This window comes from Trachinotus anak, unplaced genomic scaffold (assembly GCF_046630095.1).
Source record: "Trachinotus anak isolate AG129_WGS33_773 ecotype Australia unplaced genomic scaffold, CSIRO_AGI_Tana_v1 ptg000018l, whole genome shotgun sequence".
NCBI lineage: Eukaryota > Metazoa > Chordata > Actinopteri > Carangiformes > Carangidae > Trachinotus > Trachinotus anak.
Window position 1 is genome coordinate 2,675,594 of NW_027273869.1, and position 19,799 is coordinate 2,695,392.

Sequence of the window (19,799 nt, forward strand, 5' to 3'; positions counted from 1 at the left end):
CCAGGAATCAATGAACGGACTGACTCACCTCAGTTAGGACTGATCCCTGCTGACTGTAAGTCACTGTCAGAGGGATTACGTCTTTTTCCCTTTAAGTTTTACCCCCCACAGTTTGTTCCATGTTTTCTACTATTTTAGATTACGGCCACTAATAATTAAAGCTGCACTAATCTTTTTTTTTTTTTTTTTTTTTAATGAACAACTGGTCAAATGACAGACAACAAAGAAAATTGTTACCCAGCTCTACAGAGCATTTTAGGCTACGTCCACACTTCTCCAGAGTTTTCATGCTCTAGAAATGCAGACTACTCTGAACCAGGAACTGTACAGTTGTACTGTAAAGATACAGAACAGCACAACAGCTGCTAGCAAAGACAACAGGGTCAGTAACACTTGTAACTGGTGGTAAAGGCTGATGACAGCCAATCAGGGAGCGAACACGGGCGTCTCCATCATCGTTTCCAGAGGTCTCTGTTTCTGCCCGTCCAGACTACAACACAACACTGAGGTTTTCAAATGTCACCGGGTCCAGCAGCGTTTCTGAAAGTCTCCGGAGTAGTGTGGACACCAGGCGAATGAGATGCATTTTAAAACTGAAACATAGTGTAGCCTTACAGTTCTGCTTTCTTAACTTAAAGAAATGAAAGTGAAATCTCTCAGCAAGAAAGCAAATAAGCTTATATGTCTAAATGCTGACTATTTCTCCAAAATCATAGAAACATTAATCTGGCTTCATCCAGTCCTGAGGATTTGGAGGGAACCCGTGAGCTCCAGCCTCGTCCTGGTCTTCTGGCTTTTTGGAGCCGAGACACAGTCCAGTGTAAACCTCCAGAAAACTGCCAGTGAAGAAAATCATCAACAAAAAAGGTCAACATGTGAGAAGTGTTGACAACAAATGGTCTGGTAAAACAACAGGAGGAAACTGTGTGCACGATGTGTGCGGCATGTGTTCAACAGGACAATGCAGCCTGTTGAAGGGCTGCTGCTGGACCACGGGGGCGACGAATGAACTTACTCACGGCTCATGCATGGTAAAAAGGCCAACACAGCCCCACACAGAGTGGAGATAATGTAGAGACTGTCTGTGAGATGGACATACAGACACACAAAGCCTCACAAGCTAGGCAGCCCGTCTGTTTCTTCTCGTGCAACAACATCTCTTTCATCACTGCTGGTTCAGATGCTGCTCTGGAAACTCCCTGGTTGTGAGACTTGTGGATCAGTTTACCAAGTCCACACCCACAACCAATAACACAACAAGCACATGACTGAATGCGACCAGCAAAGTGGCGCTCGGGGGCCGCCTCAGACGACTGCGGGTCAAACAGGTTCACGGTGCTTCTCCATCAATACCAGGACGCCGTGTTTATGTCAAAACACACTCTGCTCTGTTCGTCCTGACAGAGCGGCGGCGTGTTCAGTCGTCACTCCCGTGCTTCCGAGAGCAGCTGTCAGCTCAGAGTGTTTCTGCTCTCAGATAAATATCACCTCGTCTCACAGATCCTTTCGCCTCAGGAGATGACAGGCGAGGGTGGGAAAGACAAAAAAAAAAAACCCCAAAAAAACATGAACAACAATTATTGGCTCAGTAAAATATTCATCTATTTTAAAAGGATGATGGAAATGTTTCCCTGCAGGGATGTTTTGCTTCAAAAGCAGGGTTGGTTTGCAACAACAGGAACTTGTCTTAAACTGTCAAAACCCAAAGTCTACTTTGAACGCTCTTTATCTCACAAACAACAGTCTTATGGTGCACAATTAAATGATTGACAATCAAGTGGGCAGGGTTATACCATCAGGCCACAACAGACATAAAAGTCCTATTCATTTTTCCCCACAGACAATGTGCATATGGTCGGTTGTGAAACTCATTATCATTTAATCGTCATTATAAGCAACAAGGACCTGCTCTGAGAAACAGCCTGAAGAGGCAACGGCTGAGTTTGAGTTTCAACAAAACTGGGCGGCAAAGCTGCATGAAAAGAATGAGGGGCGGCTGTGAGGGTCCACGGTTCGATTCCTGGCTCCTCCAGTGCACGTGTCAATGTGTCCTCTAGCAAGATACTGAACCCCAAACTGCCCCGATGTATCATCGGTGTGTGAGTGTGTGTGTGGTAGAAGTGCTGCATGACTGTGTGTTAATGTGTGAACGTGGCTGTAACGTAAAGACTAGAGGAGTGCTTTATAAGTGCAGTCCATTTACCCTGGTGAGGATGAGGATGAGAGGGGGCACTGAGAGAGGAGGACGTGGACAGAGGGTCAGTTCAGACCTGGTGATGAGATGTGTGGCTCGAGTGACCACTTGTGACCAGATCTCTGTTCCCTGCTTTATATGCAAATAAACAGGTACTTGTTGTTGTTTTCAGCCGATCCAAGCCAGTCCATTGTCAATGTGTTTGTGAGAGAGAGAAAGAGAGAGAGAGAGGGGGGGGGGGGCTGTTCACCTGAGACCAGGTCTGAGCAGGAGACGAGGACCAAACTGACCAGACTCTGCTGAGGCGACAGTAACACAGACATTTCCACAAGAGCACAGGTTAAAAACTAGATTTGTCCTCTGTCTACAGTAAAATCAGTACAGTGCAGCCTGCTACTGTAAACACTCTCCATCAGCTGTTCACTGCCTGTTTGAAACAACGTCCTCTGTGCTGGCCAGTAATGTTTTACATGTATTTGATTGGTGCAAGGAACAAGACAGAATTATTGTAAACATGGCAACAATGTGGTCTGGCTCCAACGTCCTCGATGACCACACAGTGTTCACTCCTGTCCATCAGGTCTCTGCATCAACGCTGGAGCGAATCCTTAAAAACCATCACATACACATGAAACAAAGAGTTAAAGAGCTGCAGTGTGAACCTGTGGAGGTGAGTGAATAACACTCCTCAGTACTGTGAACCACACACAGCACCCTATTTTGCAAATGGACGCTGATGCAATCCAGCATGAGTTTATCTTCACAGATGAGGTGGGTTTGACAAGAGGAAGAGGGACAAACATCATCATCATCATCATCATCCTCAGAGCCACAGTATCTGAATGTCCGTTAAATACACCTGGACACCAATGCTTAGGATCAGACGTCTCTGTGAGATAACGTTCCGGTGGAAAGAAAATGCCAAACCATGTCAACAAGCGTGTGTGATGCTCAGTGAAACGGTTTTCATCCTCCAAGATATTGCTTTTCATGTTCGGGGGAGACTCAAGCTTCCTTTCATTTCCTCCTGAAGAGGCCCAGGGCTTTGGAGGAATGAGACACTGACCTCTCACTCTGAGCTCATGCTAGTTTCGCTTGGATGTCAGCAATGCCAAACGGTCGCTGCGAGTCTGTGGGAGTGAGTAATCGCTCTTAATATGCTGACATTGGCCGAGGTAAAGCGCAGCAGAAGTGCTGTAAGGCCACACGGCCTGCCAAGAGCGGTGTAATAACTCACAAAAAAAAGATACTTATCAAACACTGTAAGATGCATTTTTCCATATTACTTTGTTTGGGAGGAATGCCTCCACTCTGATTTAGTTTTGCCTTTGTCACAAGAGCTATCCAGCAGGAATCTGCTCCACATATCATACATTCATAAACCCATTAGGCAAAGTCTAAAATAGCAGCTGGCACTCCTCCTTGCTTGCCTCACCAGACTGACTTACTCCGTCAGGTATGAATACTCCCCGGCTGAGCGCTTTGTTTTAAAATCTGTCACCAGATTGTTTGGTGTTCTCGTCCCTGTCCAAGCCTCCGCAAGTTCAGAAAAAGATTAGCTGAGAAAACAAAGCTCGCTGAGCCAGAGGAAACCTGAGAATCTGGGATTATCACAGACTGCACCGGGAGCTCGGTGCCTTCGTAGCCCCGTTCTCACTGCACCACAGGCCATAAATGGTCCTGCAATTTTCCATGTCTACATCAGGAGCCACAGGTAATTTTCCATGTGAGATGCTGTGGCAATTTTCTGGCTCAGGACCGGTTCCAGTATGATTTCCATAAATATTCCTTCATGGGTCCAGTGGGAGCAGCATACAGCAGCAGCATTCTCAGTTAATGGTTATGGTTAAGAAACATCTTATGACAGCTTGGAGCAAATGAGCCGATCACTGTGTTCTCCCATTTTCAGTGGTGAAGGATTCTTATCATTTTGAAAAAGGACCAGAGTTTGTGTTATTAAAAAAAAACAAAAAAAAAACATTACCATATATGGATTATTGTACTTGGCAAAGTTTGCAGGGTCTGAGGGGAAATGACCTTGTATAACATTGTACAAAAGGTTAAGACCTGGCGAATACTTCTGAGCCTGTTGCTTTTAGATTAGCTTTGCAAACACTTAAAGGGCCCACACTGTATAAAGGTAGATGTCCATGTGTTTTTGATTATAAAGCAGGTCTAGGTTCTATATTAATACTGTGAAAGTATCAAAGCCTCAGTCCACAGAGAAATGCACACAGCCTGTATTCAGAAACTGAGCCTTAAAACCAGCCGTCAGGACTTCTGGAACTTTGTGATGTCACAACAAAGCAGTCACAGCCCCAAGCCCCGCCCACCTGGACCCACCATCCAACCTTGCAGAATTTGGTTTCTCTGAGTGGTTACCTGAAATCTGCTATATTTTTTATTGGATCACTCATTCAATCATAGGCTCACATCCTCTCTTCTGATTGGCTGACTGACCTGTTGATACTAGAGCTCCAGAGAGAAGCCTGAGAGAGGAGATGTGAAACTACACTGAGATGGTTTTTGGTTCTTAAAACCATAAATTGATGGAGATCAACACTTCAAATAAATGAACAATTATTGTAGTTGTGTCCACACAGCTCCTGTTCTATGAGGGAATATTCAAGTGGACTCTTTTTAACCAGCATTTTGAAATTTAAATTTTCATTCAATATACACTACTAACACACCTGAAAGCGGGTGTCACATGACCATTCGTGTGCATGAGTGTGCCAGTGCAACAGGAAGCAGGTTGTCTACTCAGAAGATTAGTTGCAGAATATACTACAAACGAAAAACAGCAAAGACAGTTGTGGTGTTAAAATGAAGAATTGAGCTGAACAACAGCTGCTGCAAAGACAACAAGGTCAATTACACTTTAATTCAAGATCCATGTTGTTTCACCACTGGTAGTCCAGGCTGATAAGACGCTGTTATCTCTAAACTTATCACTGACTCCTCTGTACTTCACACACAGATGCAGGCGTGGCATTGATTTGACCACCTCAAGAAAGTAAATAAATGTATTTCCTGACTAAACTAGTCCTGGTATAAGGCGAAGGGGAATGAGAATGATACAACTAAAATCAGCAAGAAATTATACTGATCTATATGAAAAATCTTACTGATTTGAGCATCTATTCACACCACACTGCTCTTTTACCGTTACATAATTGTATTAAATAATCAGATGACCTGATCAAACTTGGCTGAAAAACTAATCACAGTTTGCAGAGGCAGCTGCATCTTGGCAGGAGCGACCCCTGCACTCATAGCATCAGGATGAGAACACACCTTTCACCACAGCGTCAACATCTTTTGTAACACCGCACACGTTACACCTGTGCACGCAGCGTCTCTGAGCTGAAACACTGCCCTGGCAAGAAGAGCTTGTCTCATACATACACTCTCATTTTCCCTGAAGTTAACATCTTTTATGATGTCATCGTTTGATACCAGCTTGTTTCATCATGTCTTTTCCTTTGTGCAAACTCTAAATATAACGTGATTGTAAAGTTTACATTTAGATTTGAGGCTTTTAGCTGATGTAACGGGCTCTGAATGCAGCTGTATAATAAGTTTAAATGATTACATCACTGAAATACATGGAAGAGGGGAAAGGTCAGACTCATAACTGCGATCCAGTGAAGACTAAAGAAGGGGAAAAAAAGAAAGAAAGAAATAAAAGTTATTCTATTTTAAGGAAGATGGGGAGAAAGGGAATTTCTCATTTTACCAGAGGAAGATGTACCATCTGTCACGCTTTAAAAAAATATGATTCCACAGACAAAACATGGAGAGGTATGGGGAGGGGGTGGGGTGGTGGGGGGACCTGGAGTTGAATTTACACATGTGAACAGGATGTCATGCCTCCCTCAAGACCACACAGATCCATATCTGAGTGCTTTGACCCAGAAGGAAGTCTGTAAGACTGAAACCCCTGGTGGTGTTTTCTCCAAGATGTGTGGTCCCCCCCCCCCCCCTAAATACTGAGACATGGAACCAAAACAGGAGCTGATTATCAGAATTATGAACTGGTCTTTCTGCATGATCCCTCACCCCGCGTTTGCCAGTTTTCCAAACTGGTGTTGGAAGTTGAGGGAAGGAGGATGGACAGTAGACTTGAGATCCATATCAACTGGAGGTTGTATATTGTCCTTTGACTCCTCCAGTTTCTTGTCCTCTTCTTTCTGACGGCTGCAGGGGTCTTCAGGCCCGTCAGGAAGGTCTGGAGAAGTTAACAAATGTGATCATTTTTACTGAAAGGTCTCTGAGCTTCATTTTGTCCTTTTGTTTATACCAAGCAGCAAACTGTGGGGCTGAAAAGTGAAGCCAACAGTGAAGAGCTAAAAGCTGCAGTTCCTCTAATGACCACTAGAGTCTGGCTCCGACAGTGAAGAACTATACAGCAGAAATAAAAATGTTTACAGCCTGGTACAAAAACTGTTTTGGTCATGACAACTGTACGGGGTAAATTTTAATATAACTCACCTGTTAACATTTTATTAAGGCTTAAAGTTCTGTGTAAACTGAGGCTGCTTCGAATGAGCGTTTACTCACGACAAGCCAACATGATAAGTCTCAGCTCTACACACACCTGACCTCTTTGACCCTTTTTGGATTAGCTGAAGTTAGGTGGAGTCAGGCACTGCCAAGATGGCGACGGCGGAGCAGCTCACTGTTCAGAAACCTGTGGGTGGCGTCATAGAGGCTACATCCGTCTTCACTTACAGTCTGTGGCTCCTAAGTTTGTATAAGGAAATGTCAGCTATAATGTAGCTGCAGCTATTCCACTGTTGAAGACAAAAATCTCCATTGTCACTCCAAACGTGCTGTGGCCTTATTGACAGTCGTACAGTTGATCCCACAGACCTTTGTGAGGACCCACAAATTCCATTAGCCAATGAAGACCTGAAAAAAAAAGTGTTAGAGACCCCGTCTTTCCTCCTCAGCAGTGCATAACTTTATTCTTGTAAGGCTGAACAGTGGAGCAGCAGTGACCCAGGGAACATCGCTGCGCTGTAATCCCATGTGGCTCTGATCTCCAGCCAGCGTTTGTCTGCTTTAAGTGGGCTTTGCTCCTCTGTGTGGACTCGGATCAACAACCTGCAAGTTTGAATGTTAAGGCTTGACTCAAAACATTCAGTGATAATAACTCCTTATTCTGTGTTTGTATGAAACAGGCTTTACAGGTGTTCATAAACACATGAGACTATACATCGAAAGATAATAAGAAACCAAGAAAAAGGACAATATAGTAACACAAAAATATACATAATATAAACTATTAGTTAAGAGGAAACAAAAAATAGAAATTAGGGCATTTAAAGTTTTTAAAAGGTTTTAATGTTTGACTAATTCAGAAGTTTAGTCAGGTTTTAGGAACTGGAGAAAGATCTGAACATGTGTTCTTGCCTCTGTGTGTGTGCTTTGGGTGCTACTGTCAAATTCCTTGTAAAACAAGACCAGGTCAAAACCCAGTATATGGCTGCACCATTGAAGACATTGTTGAAAACTGTTGTGGAACCACGTTCAGTGGTAAATAGCTGAAGCTGCTGGAAAAGTTGTTAAATGTTGCTGGATGATGTAATTCACTAATGAACAAATTCATGATGTCATTGTGTTGTATTTTCATTCTGCCTGGTGTCAGCTGGTTGCAGCTCTTTATCTGTTCGCCTCTCTCCTCCTCTCTCTGCTCACATATACAGTGTGTTAATACAGCTGAATTCACATTGAAGCTGTTCTCATTTACATGTTTTTACGTTTCTGTTGTCATGACGACGGAACAAGCTTCAGACAGTGACTGAAACACAGTCCATTAAGACTGCATGTTAACTTCCAAGCTGCTGCTCAAATCCTGATTTTATAACCATGATGTCGTTTGAGAAAAATCACCAAACACATCAGTTAAAGACAGAGACTGAGCAGAGCTTTCAATTATATTTTCTGTAAGATTATCTCCCAGAGACAAAGTTAGAAGCCACAGAAAATCTTTCTTATTTTGTCTTACAAACAGAGCAGCTGTGGGTTCGTTGCAAGGAGACACATTTTTGAAAAAAGTAGCTAAAGGGGTCTGAAAATAAAAACAGCTGTGGATCAGCTGTAAATGTCTCCTGATGATGAAACATGTTTGTGTCAAATCATTTTGAAAGAGCAATGACCACTGACTCATCCCGGCACACGCCTATTTACATACACACACTCGTTCATATGTCATACCAGCTTTCAGGCAACAGGAAAAAAACATATGAAACCAAAAAAAATGCAGTCATAACAGAATTCTGTACAATTGTTATGTTAATGTAGTTAAACAGCCAAACTGGACTTTCAGGAGCCAGGAAGTGAGCGCATCGCTCCTTTATTGACAATCTCTGTGCATGACAGGTGAGTGAAAAGCCACTGCTTTCCAGGGCGTGGGAAAAGAGTAACACACAGGAGAAGCTCTCACCACGTGCACATCTGTGCGTCACACGACTTGTTTACTTCTGAAGGTCACTATCCCACAATGCACAGCACGTCCCTTGCAATGTATCAAAATAAAAGTTCATCAAGAGTTAAATGCCAACCAATGTGATACTGTGCATCTATCTGAATTTTATATTTAAGCTTGAATTATAATAAGTTCCAACAAGCAATGAGCATTAACCTTCTTCTACTGACTTAAATCAGAGAGCAGAACATGGCTGATTATGATTATGATTATTTCCTGTTTTGATGCTCAGAGATTGATTTCCTGCTTCTGATATCCCACCTCTGGCCATAAACAAGCAGCACTGTTAAGAATAACACGTCTATGGACATGACAAGATTTCTCCTGAAACAAACTGAAGATTTTCCATTAACTTTAAACCTTTCCTTCTGCAGTTTACGTAAAAGCACCTGAAAGATCAATGTTTTATTAGTATGTAAGAATGTTCAGAACCTTGCATTAGATGTAGTAAAACAGCTGGGACAAAGATCAGGGAGGTATTTAAACTACTCCCTACTCTACATCCCTTTTAAAGGTTAAATGAGGTAACAGAGAGTTACATAAAGTCGGTGATCCAGTTCCAGATGGCTGCTCCACTCTCTAACATCAAAGCCAGCGAGTGTCCTATCAGTCAAACTATGTGCTCTCCTCCCAGTTGACCACAGATCTTCCATCAAACCTGGGTAGGCAGAACTAATCCCCTGTGTCCTCACACTCTCTGAATGGGTCCCTCTTTTCTCTCTGAGCTGCTTCAGGTTCATTATGTCAGACTGCCAGCAGATTAGTGATGTAACGCAGTTTACAATTCAAAAGTTAAGGGTCAAAGCGATCAGTCCAGAAGTGCACTTTTCCAGAGTTCATCTTCCCTTTAGAGACTTTTTTTTTTTCAAAAAAGCACCAAAATGACAATTCAAAAGTTTTTGGACAAACCTATGGCGTCAGAGACAGAGACGGTGCTCTGTGTGAGAGACAAAATAAAAAAGTTATTCTGTCGCTCCTAACTTTCTCTCTGAGTGCAGCTCAGTCTTTATCTTTAGTCAATCAAAATCATCAAACACGATTTCGTCAGATGCTGCTGTGGTTATAAAATCAGGATTTTAGCAGCAGCAGCGTGGAAATGGCTTGAAAGTTAACATGTTGTCTTAAAGGTCCCATGTTTTATACTTTTCCAGTGTTTTATTTGAAGTGTTGATCTCCATCAGAAGATATATTTGTGGTTTTAAGAAACAAAAAAAAAAATTTAGTGTAGTTTTACATCTCCTCTCTCAGGCTTCTCTCTGGAGTTCTAGTAGCAACAGGTCAGTCAGCCAATCAGAAGAGAGGATCTGAGTCTATGATTGAATGAGTCATCAAATAAAAATATAGCAGATTTCAGGTAAACACTCAGAGAAACCAAATCCTGTAAGGTTGGATTGCGGATCCATGTGGGCGGGGCTTGGAGCATGGCTGAGAGCAGTGACTGCTTTGTTGTGACATCACAAAGTTCCAGAAGTCCTGACGGCTGGTTTTAAGGCTCAGTTTCTGAATACAGGCTGTGTGCATTTCTCTGCGGACTGAGGCTTTGATACTTTACCTGCTTTATAATGAAAAAACACATGGACGTCTCACTTTGTACAATATGGGACCTCTGGGTTTGGGAAAGAATGTGGTCTTGTCAAATATTAGAAAAGGCAACACTGGCTGGAACTGAGCGAGAGGTGTTGCCACCTGGCGCCCCACCCTAACCATAACTAAACTGTAATTTATTGGTCATATGCACAATCTTTCTATCTTGTATCAAAATACAACATTTTCTCCTGTGATGATTGACACACTTGAGCTGAGCTCATAGACCAATCCACTAAGATCCACTTGGATATGAAACCAATACAATGGCTCTACTTAACCAAGTTAGACTCAGTTAGATGTGGTTTCAGTGCCTATGAACCAAAGGGCCCTGTGAAGAAAACTAATACTGATACTGATGAATTCATGAGCCACATTTGATTAAAAATTAAACATTTTCATTTTTGAAATCCTTTCAAGCCTTATACATTTTCTCAAACACACGCTTTGCATCAGTGTATTCAAATCTTTTCGAGGAGCGTGGGAACCCTGCTGAGAGCTCTGGCTAAATGCCTGTAAATCAGACGTGAAAAAGCACAAGAGCATTCGCTGGAAGCTGACGCCTCTCATCAAACTCAGCTGTGATTTATGCGATCAGTATTGTCCCATGCTGTTCTGCGAAGCCACTATAGGATATGTCATCAACAGGTACGTGATAATTCACTCCTCTGGGTGTGGACTGAAGAAGAGTACAAACTGGTAGTAATTTCACAACCAGAATTGAAACTAACTTACAGCTGTGCATTGATTCTATTTGCCCTCTTTTCACATCTGCACATACAATCTGACAGATTGGTTTGATAGCAGCTCAGCGTTCACCCGCAGGGTGTGGCTGTGGCTGCAGCTGCACAGATCCTAAAGGCTGAAGGTCAAAGGTCGAGAGGTGAGGGTTGGAGTTTTACTGGAGACATGAGAAAGTCACAGGTAGGTGGGCGGTTTGGAAGGTGCCAGGCTTTTCCAGTTTATTAATTCTGTGGTAAACAGGAAGTCATCTCGCCTGAGGTATAACAGTTTGTAATTAACTGAGACAGGTTTTGAGGGGACAAAAAAAATGAAATGACAGGGTAATGATGGTGATGAGTCACATCATGTGTGCATGTGCCAAGAACACATCAGGCTATATTTCAATTCATAAGCATTTTCTTACTTTTTTCCCATTTCAACAAAATAAAGGTGTTTATTATTTATCATTAAATGTATTTTGAGGTGATTTCCTTCCTAACAGTCTGAACCAAAACAAAACAAGCTCTGCAACAGTAGGGTTGGTTGTTGCTGTGTTTTACTGAATTACAACACACTGTACAGGTGAACCTATAATAAACTGGTAACTTGGTATATATATATATATATATATATATATATATATACATATATATGTGTGTGTGTGTTTGTGTGTGTGTGTGTGTGTGTGTGTGTGTGTGTTTTATATATGTTTATAACAGCTATAAAATACCCATAGTAACATTTGTATATGTATATATTAAAAATATCTATATGCTGAATTTTATTCATAATAAATGTGTATAAAATGTTGCAACCATATATGTTAACTATATATATTCAAATTATATATGCATACAGTGTGTTTATTGAAACAACATATTTTTAAATTCTATATGTTTATTTTTATTTATCTTATTAATTTCCCTTTAATTTAAACATCTTCCCAGTCTGGGAAAGTGTCTCAGACTTTTGGACTGTATATAATATCAACATATACTGACAGTCTTTGGGATGGATATATATTCATGTAACACATGTCTACAATATGAGCATATGTACATACATATTTATATCTGGAGATATATGTTGATATTTGAAATTGTTCCAATTTCTAGTAGGATTTATATTTATATAATGTTTACATGCAGTATTTGTTTTTATTTTCTATGTACATATATTTTGTATATTGAGATTCAGTACATGTAGATAACCTAGACAGTCTCTGTCAGTAACCACACTGACCGTGTGACCTTCTGGCCTCATAAAGACATGTGGTTGCTCTCTCTGGGTTTGGGTGTGAGTGGTGTGGAGGAAGGAAAACAAAGCTCATCAGTCATGTTGGTCAGCGGTTCAGTGTGTGGTTGACCGAGAGGAGTGGGTGTGAGGTCGCTGCTCTGCATCAGTCACACCCACAGTGTGGTTCATTTGCCTGAGTGGACACATTTCCCTGATAATTCATTTTGCCAAGTTACAGTGACCCACTTCACTTTGTTTTTTTTTGCAACCAGGATCTGATCTGTGTGCTCAAACATGGAGCACACAGAAACATATGGAGGGATATTTTAAGTGTAATCAGACATTTCAATGTGACTTTGATCTGAATGCACTTTGCAGACTGTGCAGGTCATCTCAGTCTGCTGGCAGTGAACACACCTCTTCCTCTCTGATGTCTTCCAGCTGCTTTATTCCTGGAGCTTCTACCTGTCTCTGGTTTCTGCACCTTGTAAACGTCACTTCAGAGTCTGTCTCTGTCTCGTCTCTTTCTCGAGACTCTTTTTGTTGTCATTGTCTTTGACTTGCTTCAGTCTTGTGGGTCTTTTTGCTGGGACTTATCTCAGTCTTGTGTATGCATTGTTTTGAACCCGCGTGTCTTGACTCAGACTTGTTTCGATTTCCAAAGAGTGACCTGGACTCGTGTTGGTCTTGTGTGTGTTCTGACTTGGGAGTGTCTCAGTCTTTGTCCTGGTTTCCAGAGCATTTTGTCTTGGACTGGTGTTGATCATGTGTATGTGTTGTCTTGTACCTGCCTCTGTCTCATGCGTGTTTTGACTTGGACTTGTGCACTGACTCACATGTTGTGGGTGTCCTGTATCCCTGCCTGCTCAGGTTGTTATTTCACTGAGACTTTTAATCACAGTTTGAGAAAATATTGACAAATATAGACAAATTCACATTGTTTCTCTTTCCTGTCACAAACCAAACGTTTCTAAATCCAAAGTTGTATCATCTTTCATTCTACGCATCACAGCTGATGTACGATACACAATCAATGGACTTGATTTTTAAAACTCCCTGGGTAATGACTTACGTGACTGCAGCTCTGGACGAGCTTCATCTCGCTCAACTAAACAAGTGAATTGAAACATGTGATCAGAAAAACAACATCTGGTGACATTCAAACCCAGGCATCAGACTTGGTGGTGTCTCACTCGGCCTTGTCCCCCCCACATTATCATCGGAACTTCAGTCAGATTGATGATTGAATCCACTGGTTGTGAGGTGTGGTTTGTGTTTGTTTACTGGTTTGTTACCCGTTGGAAGAGTCAGCCCACTGTGTGTGTTTTCACTTGTCCTGTCTGGGTTAGTGGAGGTTAGATCAGCGGCTGAATCAGAGGGAGGGGGAGACGGGTCTGCGTCATCAGGTCCTCTCAGCAGTGAGGGTCTGGCCTTTGTTCGTGTGAGAGGAGATAATGACGTTTGGTGAAACTTTGTGGAGTAATTTGTGTGCTCATAGAAGACTGTAACAGAAGAATCCAGTGTTTACAGCTGTGTGGTGTTCTGTCTGTGTGTGTGGCTCACCCCCACCTTACCTGAGCAGGTGGTACGTTCCAGTTAGGTGCGGAGGAGGAAGGTAGAAGTGGTCAACAGGGAGGGGGCAGGTGGCAGCTTGCTGTGGGGCTGCAGGGAGTTTTGTTGTTTTGGCTCAAGTTTTTTTTGTTGAATTTCATTTTTCCTCTGTTAAATATGTTTGTAATAAATATTCTTTTTATGAGCACATTCCCTGACCTGCTTTCTGGCAGCTTCCCTCTAAAGGTTTCCAGTGGCCAAATACCATCGTCTGCCCTTCAGATGTGGTAGCAGCGCGTCACAGAGCCTTTGAGGGATTTGGTGTCTGGTTACGTACAGTAGTGTCACAGCTCTGCTGTGGCTCCCAGTGTTTTTCCCCACAGTTCTTGTGTGTGTGTGTGTGTGTGTGTGGCCACCTTGACACACCTGCAGTTCATCTCGCAATCAATCTCAGTAGAAAAATCTTCTCTCTCACTCATTGTCTGATTGTTTTCCACTCTCCACATGTGTCTCCTACTGCAGTGCTGCAGCCTGCTCCTGCTGGAAAATCTCCACCAAGACCTGGCACGCCACTCTCCCTCATCCTCCACGCCACATCGCCATAACCTGGCACGCCACTCTCCCTCGTCCTCCACGCCGCATTGCCATAACCTGGCACGCCACTCTCCCTCGTCCTCCACGCCGCATCGCCATAACCTGGCACGCCACTCTCCCTCGTCCTCCACGCCGCATCGCCATAACCTGCCCAACACTCTCCTGCATTCACCACCCTTGCCTCTCACCTGTGGATCCCCTCCTCCTGTAATAATAAACTCTTTTATTAACACCAGTGCTGCTTGTGTCGTGTCTGAATCGGTTCAGAGAACATAAACTATTGCCAACATTATGTTATGTAACAGGTATGACTCAGCACTCATTTCTAAGCATTTCTAAGCAGTTTGGCACAATGTTTTGGCAACTCTTCAGTCTGTCTGATCTGAATCAGACATTTTGGTGACAGAGAATCAAATCTGATTTCAGCTGACCTGGGACTAAGTCTGGGAATGAGTCTCACCTCAGGCAGGGGGTGTCTGACTAACAGAATTCAGTGTGTATTTCTTTTGGTTACCAAGTTACCAGTTTATTTGGTTAACCTGAACAAAGTATTGTAATTCAATAAAAACACACCAGCAGTAAACTTTTTTGTTCACACTGTCATAAAGGTATTGATTCAATTCTAAGGTCAATTTGGATTTTCAGCATGAATCTTTTATTTTTTATTATTTTGTCCCAATTGGTTGGGATACAGTCCGTACAACCCCATTACTGACAGTTTGTGGTAATTACTATACCCTGAACTATTGTTGTGTTTGCATGCTTCTAGGGGTGAGTGACACCACAATTTTTTTTTCAATTTGATACAGAGCTAGAGTCAGTGATATCAATATCAGTAGTTTTTAATTATTGACAGCAGGTTCTGTATTTTCATGTAGGGTAGAGCAGTGTCATGATTTATGAGGTTTGTCATCATCAACAGGCTAAATCCTAATGCATTTTAGAGGCCACTAAATGATTTGCCAAAGGTTAGTAGTCACATTACTACCGCGGTGGGGCCAGGGTTAGGGTTAGGGTTATTACTACCAAGGGAGCCACTGAGGTGCTGCCACATTACATTCACATGCTGCCCTGCACATATGTTCATGTTTGAATGCTCACGGCACAACAACAGCAGAGGAGAAGCAAAGAGTGGGCTCTATTATGTGAGGTCATGACAACAGAACATTGTTTGACAGTTAATGAGTCCAATACAGAAGAGAAGAACTGAAACTGGTATCGATCCCACTGATGCTAGGATCGATCTTCAAAACTGAGACGTAGTATCTGTAGCATCGATATTTTGGGATGGATTGGCCTGGCCAGTGCATAAGTGCGCTCACTCTGACAAGTGTGCCAACATGCAGCGCACTGTACTGTAAGTACCTGAACGGTGCACTCAAGGTGTAAGACCATGGACACTTCTCAACAGTTGCCATCTCGGCGACGTAGCGGAAGAGGAGGGTCCACCAGCGTATCTTCAAACTCATGAAAACAGCGACCCAGGAAGGAGGACACGCCTCATTTCCACGCCACATGACACAGGAGGCACACAGGAAAATAAAACGTTTGTTGTGAAGTGAGGTTTGCAGAGCAGCAGGTGGGCGATAATCAGTGTCACCTGTTGAGATCATCACTTCCGGTGAGTGTTTGATTTTAGCACAGCACTCTGCCAGTGACGCTCTGTGTGCACAGTGTACTACAGGTGAGTGCACGGACTGGAATATCTGATTTGCAATTATGCCCTAAACACACTTTGCTTGAAAGAGGAAGAGCAGTGATTTTACCGCCACAGGACGTGCGAATGACCTGATCTAACAACCCACACTGCCAGTACAACAGCCTCAGGCTCTGATTAACCTGCTCCAGAGCTGTTTCGCGTGAACATGTCCTAACACATTAGCGCGGTGTACGGCAGCAGCCGCCCTGGACGTCAGCGAGGCCACGCCTGACTCCATCGGTCTGCCCTCGCCTGAGTCCAGCACTCTCCTCCTCGGTTGCGTGTGAGCCTCCTGTAACCCACCTGGACCATCTCTACCACCTCAGGAAACACGCCATATTATTCAGCGCCGTTACCCAGCCTCAGGGCCGAATTACTCACACCTTCGCTCGCTCCCTCCCACTCACACTTCTGCAGAACATCCCCAGCCCCAGCGCAGCAGATCCTTGCCAACAAACACACCTCATGCCTGTGGTGATAGACAGAAGAGAACAAAACACATAAACAATGATTCACCAACAAAAGCTATTTCGTAACTTCTGAAACAATAGGTTGTGTTCAGAATAAAGGTGGTGCCGCATCAGAAAGCTCAGCCACAAGCGCACACGTTATCAGATTTCTAAAGGGCCCTCCACGCAGATATGATGACAGTGACTGTTAGACTGTGAAAACAAGGAGCTGAACATCAGTCAGGTTTGACTGCATTTATATAACCTTATGTAACCTGCTGATTTGACTGTTTGAATGTTACACTGATGTTTTATTCTTCACTCGCAAGGCTTCATGTCAACTGAACAAAAAGGTTACGTTTTCATCTTTGTCACGCAAGGATCACTGACTGCTGCAATCAGATATGTGTCGGTGTTTTCAGTTCAATTCCAGATTCTTTATTTGCAGCAGCGACAGAGGCACATATCAGCTCTATCATCTCTGTCTCTATATACAAGAGTAACTGACTGTGTCTTGTACTGTTCACCTCCTTCTCTCTGTTTTACATGCAGCCAATCTAAAACACATCCCTTATGTAATCATAGAGGACGTGTGCGGGGCTGTTGATAATCTGATGTGTGGGTTATAATCTTAGAGCTGAGGTTAACAACATTTACACATTTGACAGTTGCTTTTATTCAAAGTGACCTTAGGGTATGCACCAAGTACTACATCTCTTTACCAAGTACATGGAGATCAGGTAAAGAAGTGAACCAATAGTGCAGAGTAAGATCATGTCAGGATGTTAGAGGTGTTGGCAGAGGAGGTGAGCTCTGAAGAGATGAGTGGACAGAGAGGGCCACCCCAGCTCTGATAGCATTTGGTAGCTTGGTCCACCAATGGGGAACCAGAGACCAGACTAATCTGGACTGAGACTGGCTTGTGTGGAAGGATGGTGATGCCAGATGATCTTCCTTGGAGGAACTCAGTGGGTAAGAAGGAGCAGACCCAGAGGAAATGAAAAGAAGATCTCATCTTAGTCAAACCTATTTCTCCAAAACACACATTGAGCTCAATTTAAGATCCATCCAGCATCAGTGACTTGAATTTGATTCGGGTGGCCATGGGTAGTCAGTGTAGGTCGATGAGTCGTGAGACCAGACGGGCTGCTGCAGTCTGGACCTTCTGTAAATGTGTCACTGTACAATTGGCTCTTGTCCTTTTGTCAAAGGAAAGTAAACCAGCAAATAAATAAAAAAACTTGAAATACTCTGCAAAAAGAGGAATAAAATGTTGTCAGCAGAGCAGCTGCTGCCCAGCCTTTTTTACAATCACATCTGTAATTTCAGTGAATCTGTCATCACAGTTCTCCAGTTTTTGTGAGTCTGGACAGTTTCAACACTTTAACACAGACAGTCTGTTTGTTAAATCTAAAATAGATCTGATCTGAGTGAGAAGACTCATGCTAACACTGTTGTCAGTGCATTTTTCAATATGAAGATTTTTATATTTACTACAACACTCATCAGCTCTCTGAGGCAACTGGTCCATTTACATCCACAGCCACTGATCTAACACTTTTATCCAGAGGTTTCATTACATGTGATGTTAATAATGCTGCAAGTAAACAGAATCACTCTCATAATATCACAAAAGGTTGACAACAGTAGTACCTCTCTTACCAAGGGCCTTGATATGAGAGGTGACCAAGAGCCTGATGGTCACTCTGGATCAGATTATTGATGGGTTTTTGATGGGTTTCGACAGGTAATCAAAAAGTTTTGGACAGGACCAATGCTAGTGGGTGACTGTATCAACTTCCTGTTTACATTTCTTACAAAGTTGGAACACTCAAACTTTTGTACAGTTGCATGAGCTGTTACTGGACTCCAGTTTATTCAGAAATGGATCTTGTGGTTTTTGTTTTTCCAGCTTAAAGACCGAAGTCAAAGACATGACAGTCTGATGAGAGTCGTGTTCAGTCAGGTGTAGGAGTTCAGCTGACATGTTTGTGCAGCGGAGAACTGTGAATCATTAACTGAGCAAGTAGTAAAAACACATCTGGCGCAAGATCTTTACTATTAGTTGTAGTTCTTCAGCTTATCAGACAATGACTGTGCTGTCACTGTTATTACTGATGTGTTCAAAACTCAGACCAGCTTTCTTTTGTTTGCTCCTGTTTCTCTGGTGTCTGACTTCACAGAGAAGTTCAAAGCCAGTGTGAGGTGAACTCACCACCGTGCACCGACCGTACCTCCACACCTGGATCGTGTTGCGTCGTGGATCTGCGGCTCTCTGGGTGTCAGCCAGCAGGCCTCTTTTTGTGTTGGTGGATGTTTCTGGGGCAGGTTTTAACAATGTCTCCTTTGTCTGCCAGCGTGCTCACCTATTCCTCTGCCTCTCTGAAGTGACAGAACAGGTGACAAAGTAAGTACCAGGAGCAAGATAAAAAGAGAGATTAGCTTGAAAGGAAGGGAGGCATCCTGTGGTTGTATTCAAATGCAGAGCAGAGGGTTTGGAAGGATGAAGACGTGGAAAAAAACTTCACACTCAAAATGAATTCCTGCAGTAATCCCCACTAACTGTTGTGAAATATATCACTGATTCTGACAGCAGTTGTTTCATAATGCTTTTACGTCAGTAACTATCAGTTTCTCAGTGTTCATCAAAGCCTGCCAGCCGTGCAATATAATCCAAAAACAACCCTGCAGTAACTGCTAACTGTGTCACAGGTGTGAACTTCTGTGGTCATGTTGGAGACTAACCTTGTTGTACTGCGATTACTGTACTGATGGCTGAGTTTAAGAAATGATTGACAACTGATAGATGCCTTAAGCTGCTCAGGAAGGTTGTTCCAAAGTCTAGCAGACAAGGACTGAACGTCTGGTGTTTTCAGTCAACCCTTTGAAACTGTCACTCGGGATCTGTCTGAGCACACTGAGCTCTCATGTGGTTTATTTGAGCTTAAGCTGGCCTTGATGTGACTGAGTTTCAGGCCCTTTCCTGCCTCAGAAAAAGGAGCAAGTTGAGGCAAAGCAAAACTTAGAATGAATGAAACAGTGCAGAAATCTGAGGTTAAGTTATTCTTGCAAATGTCAAAGCTGCAATGATAATATACAGTTGAAATCTTCATTTATTAAGACTACGTCAGCAACTTCAAGGAAAATTCTGCTTCAGACTCTTTCCTATAAATGTGGCCATGATGTCTCTATGCTAACGTAGCACTCTCCACCTTTGTTGTAGAGAAAGAAACAAGGACTTGCACAAAACAATTTCTGCCAGGGGAAACTGTGAGG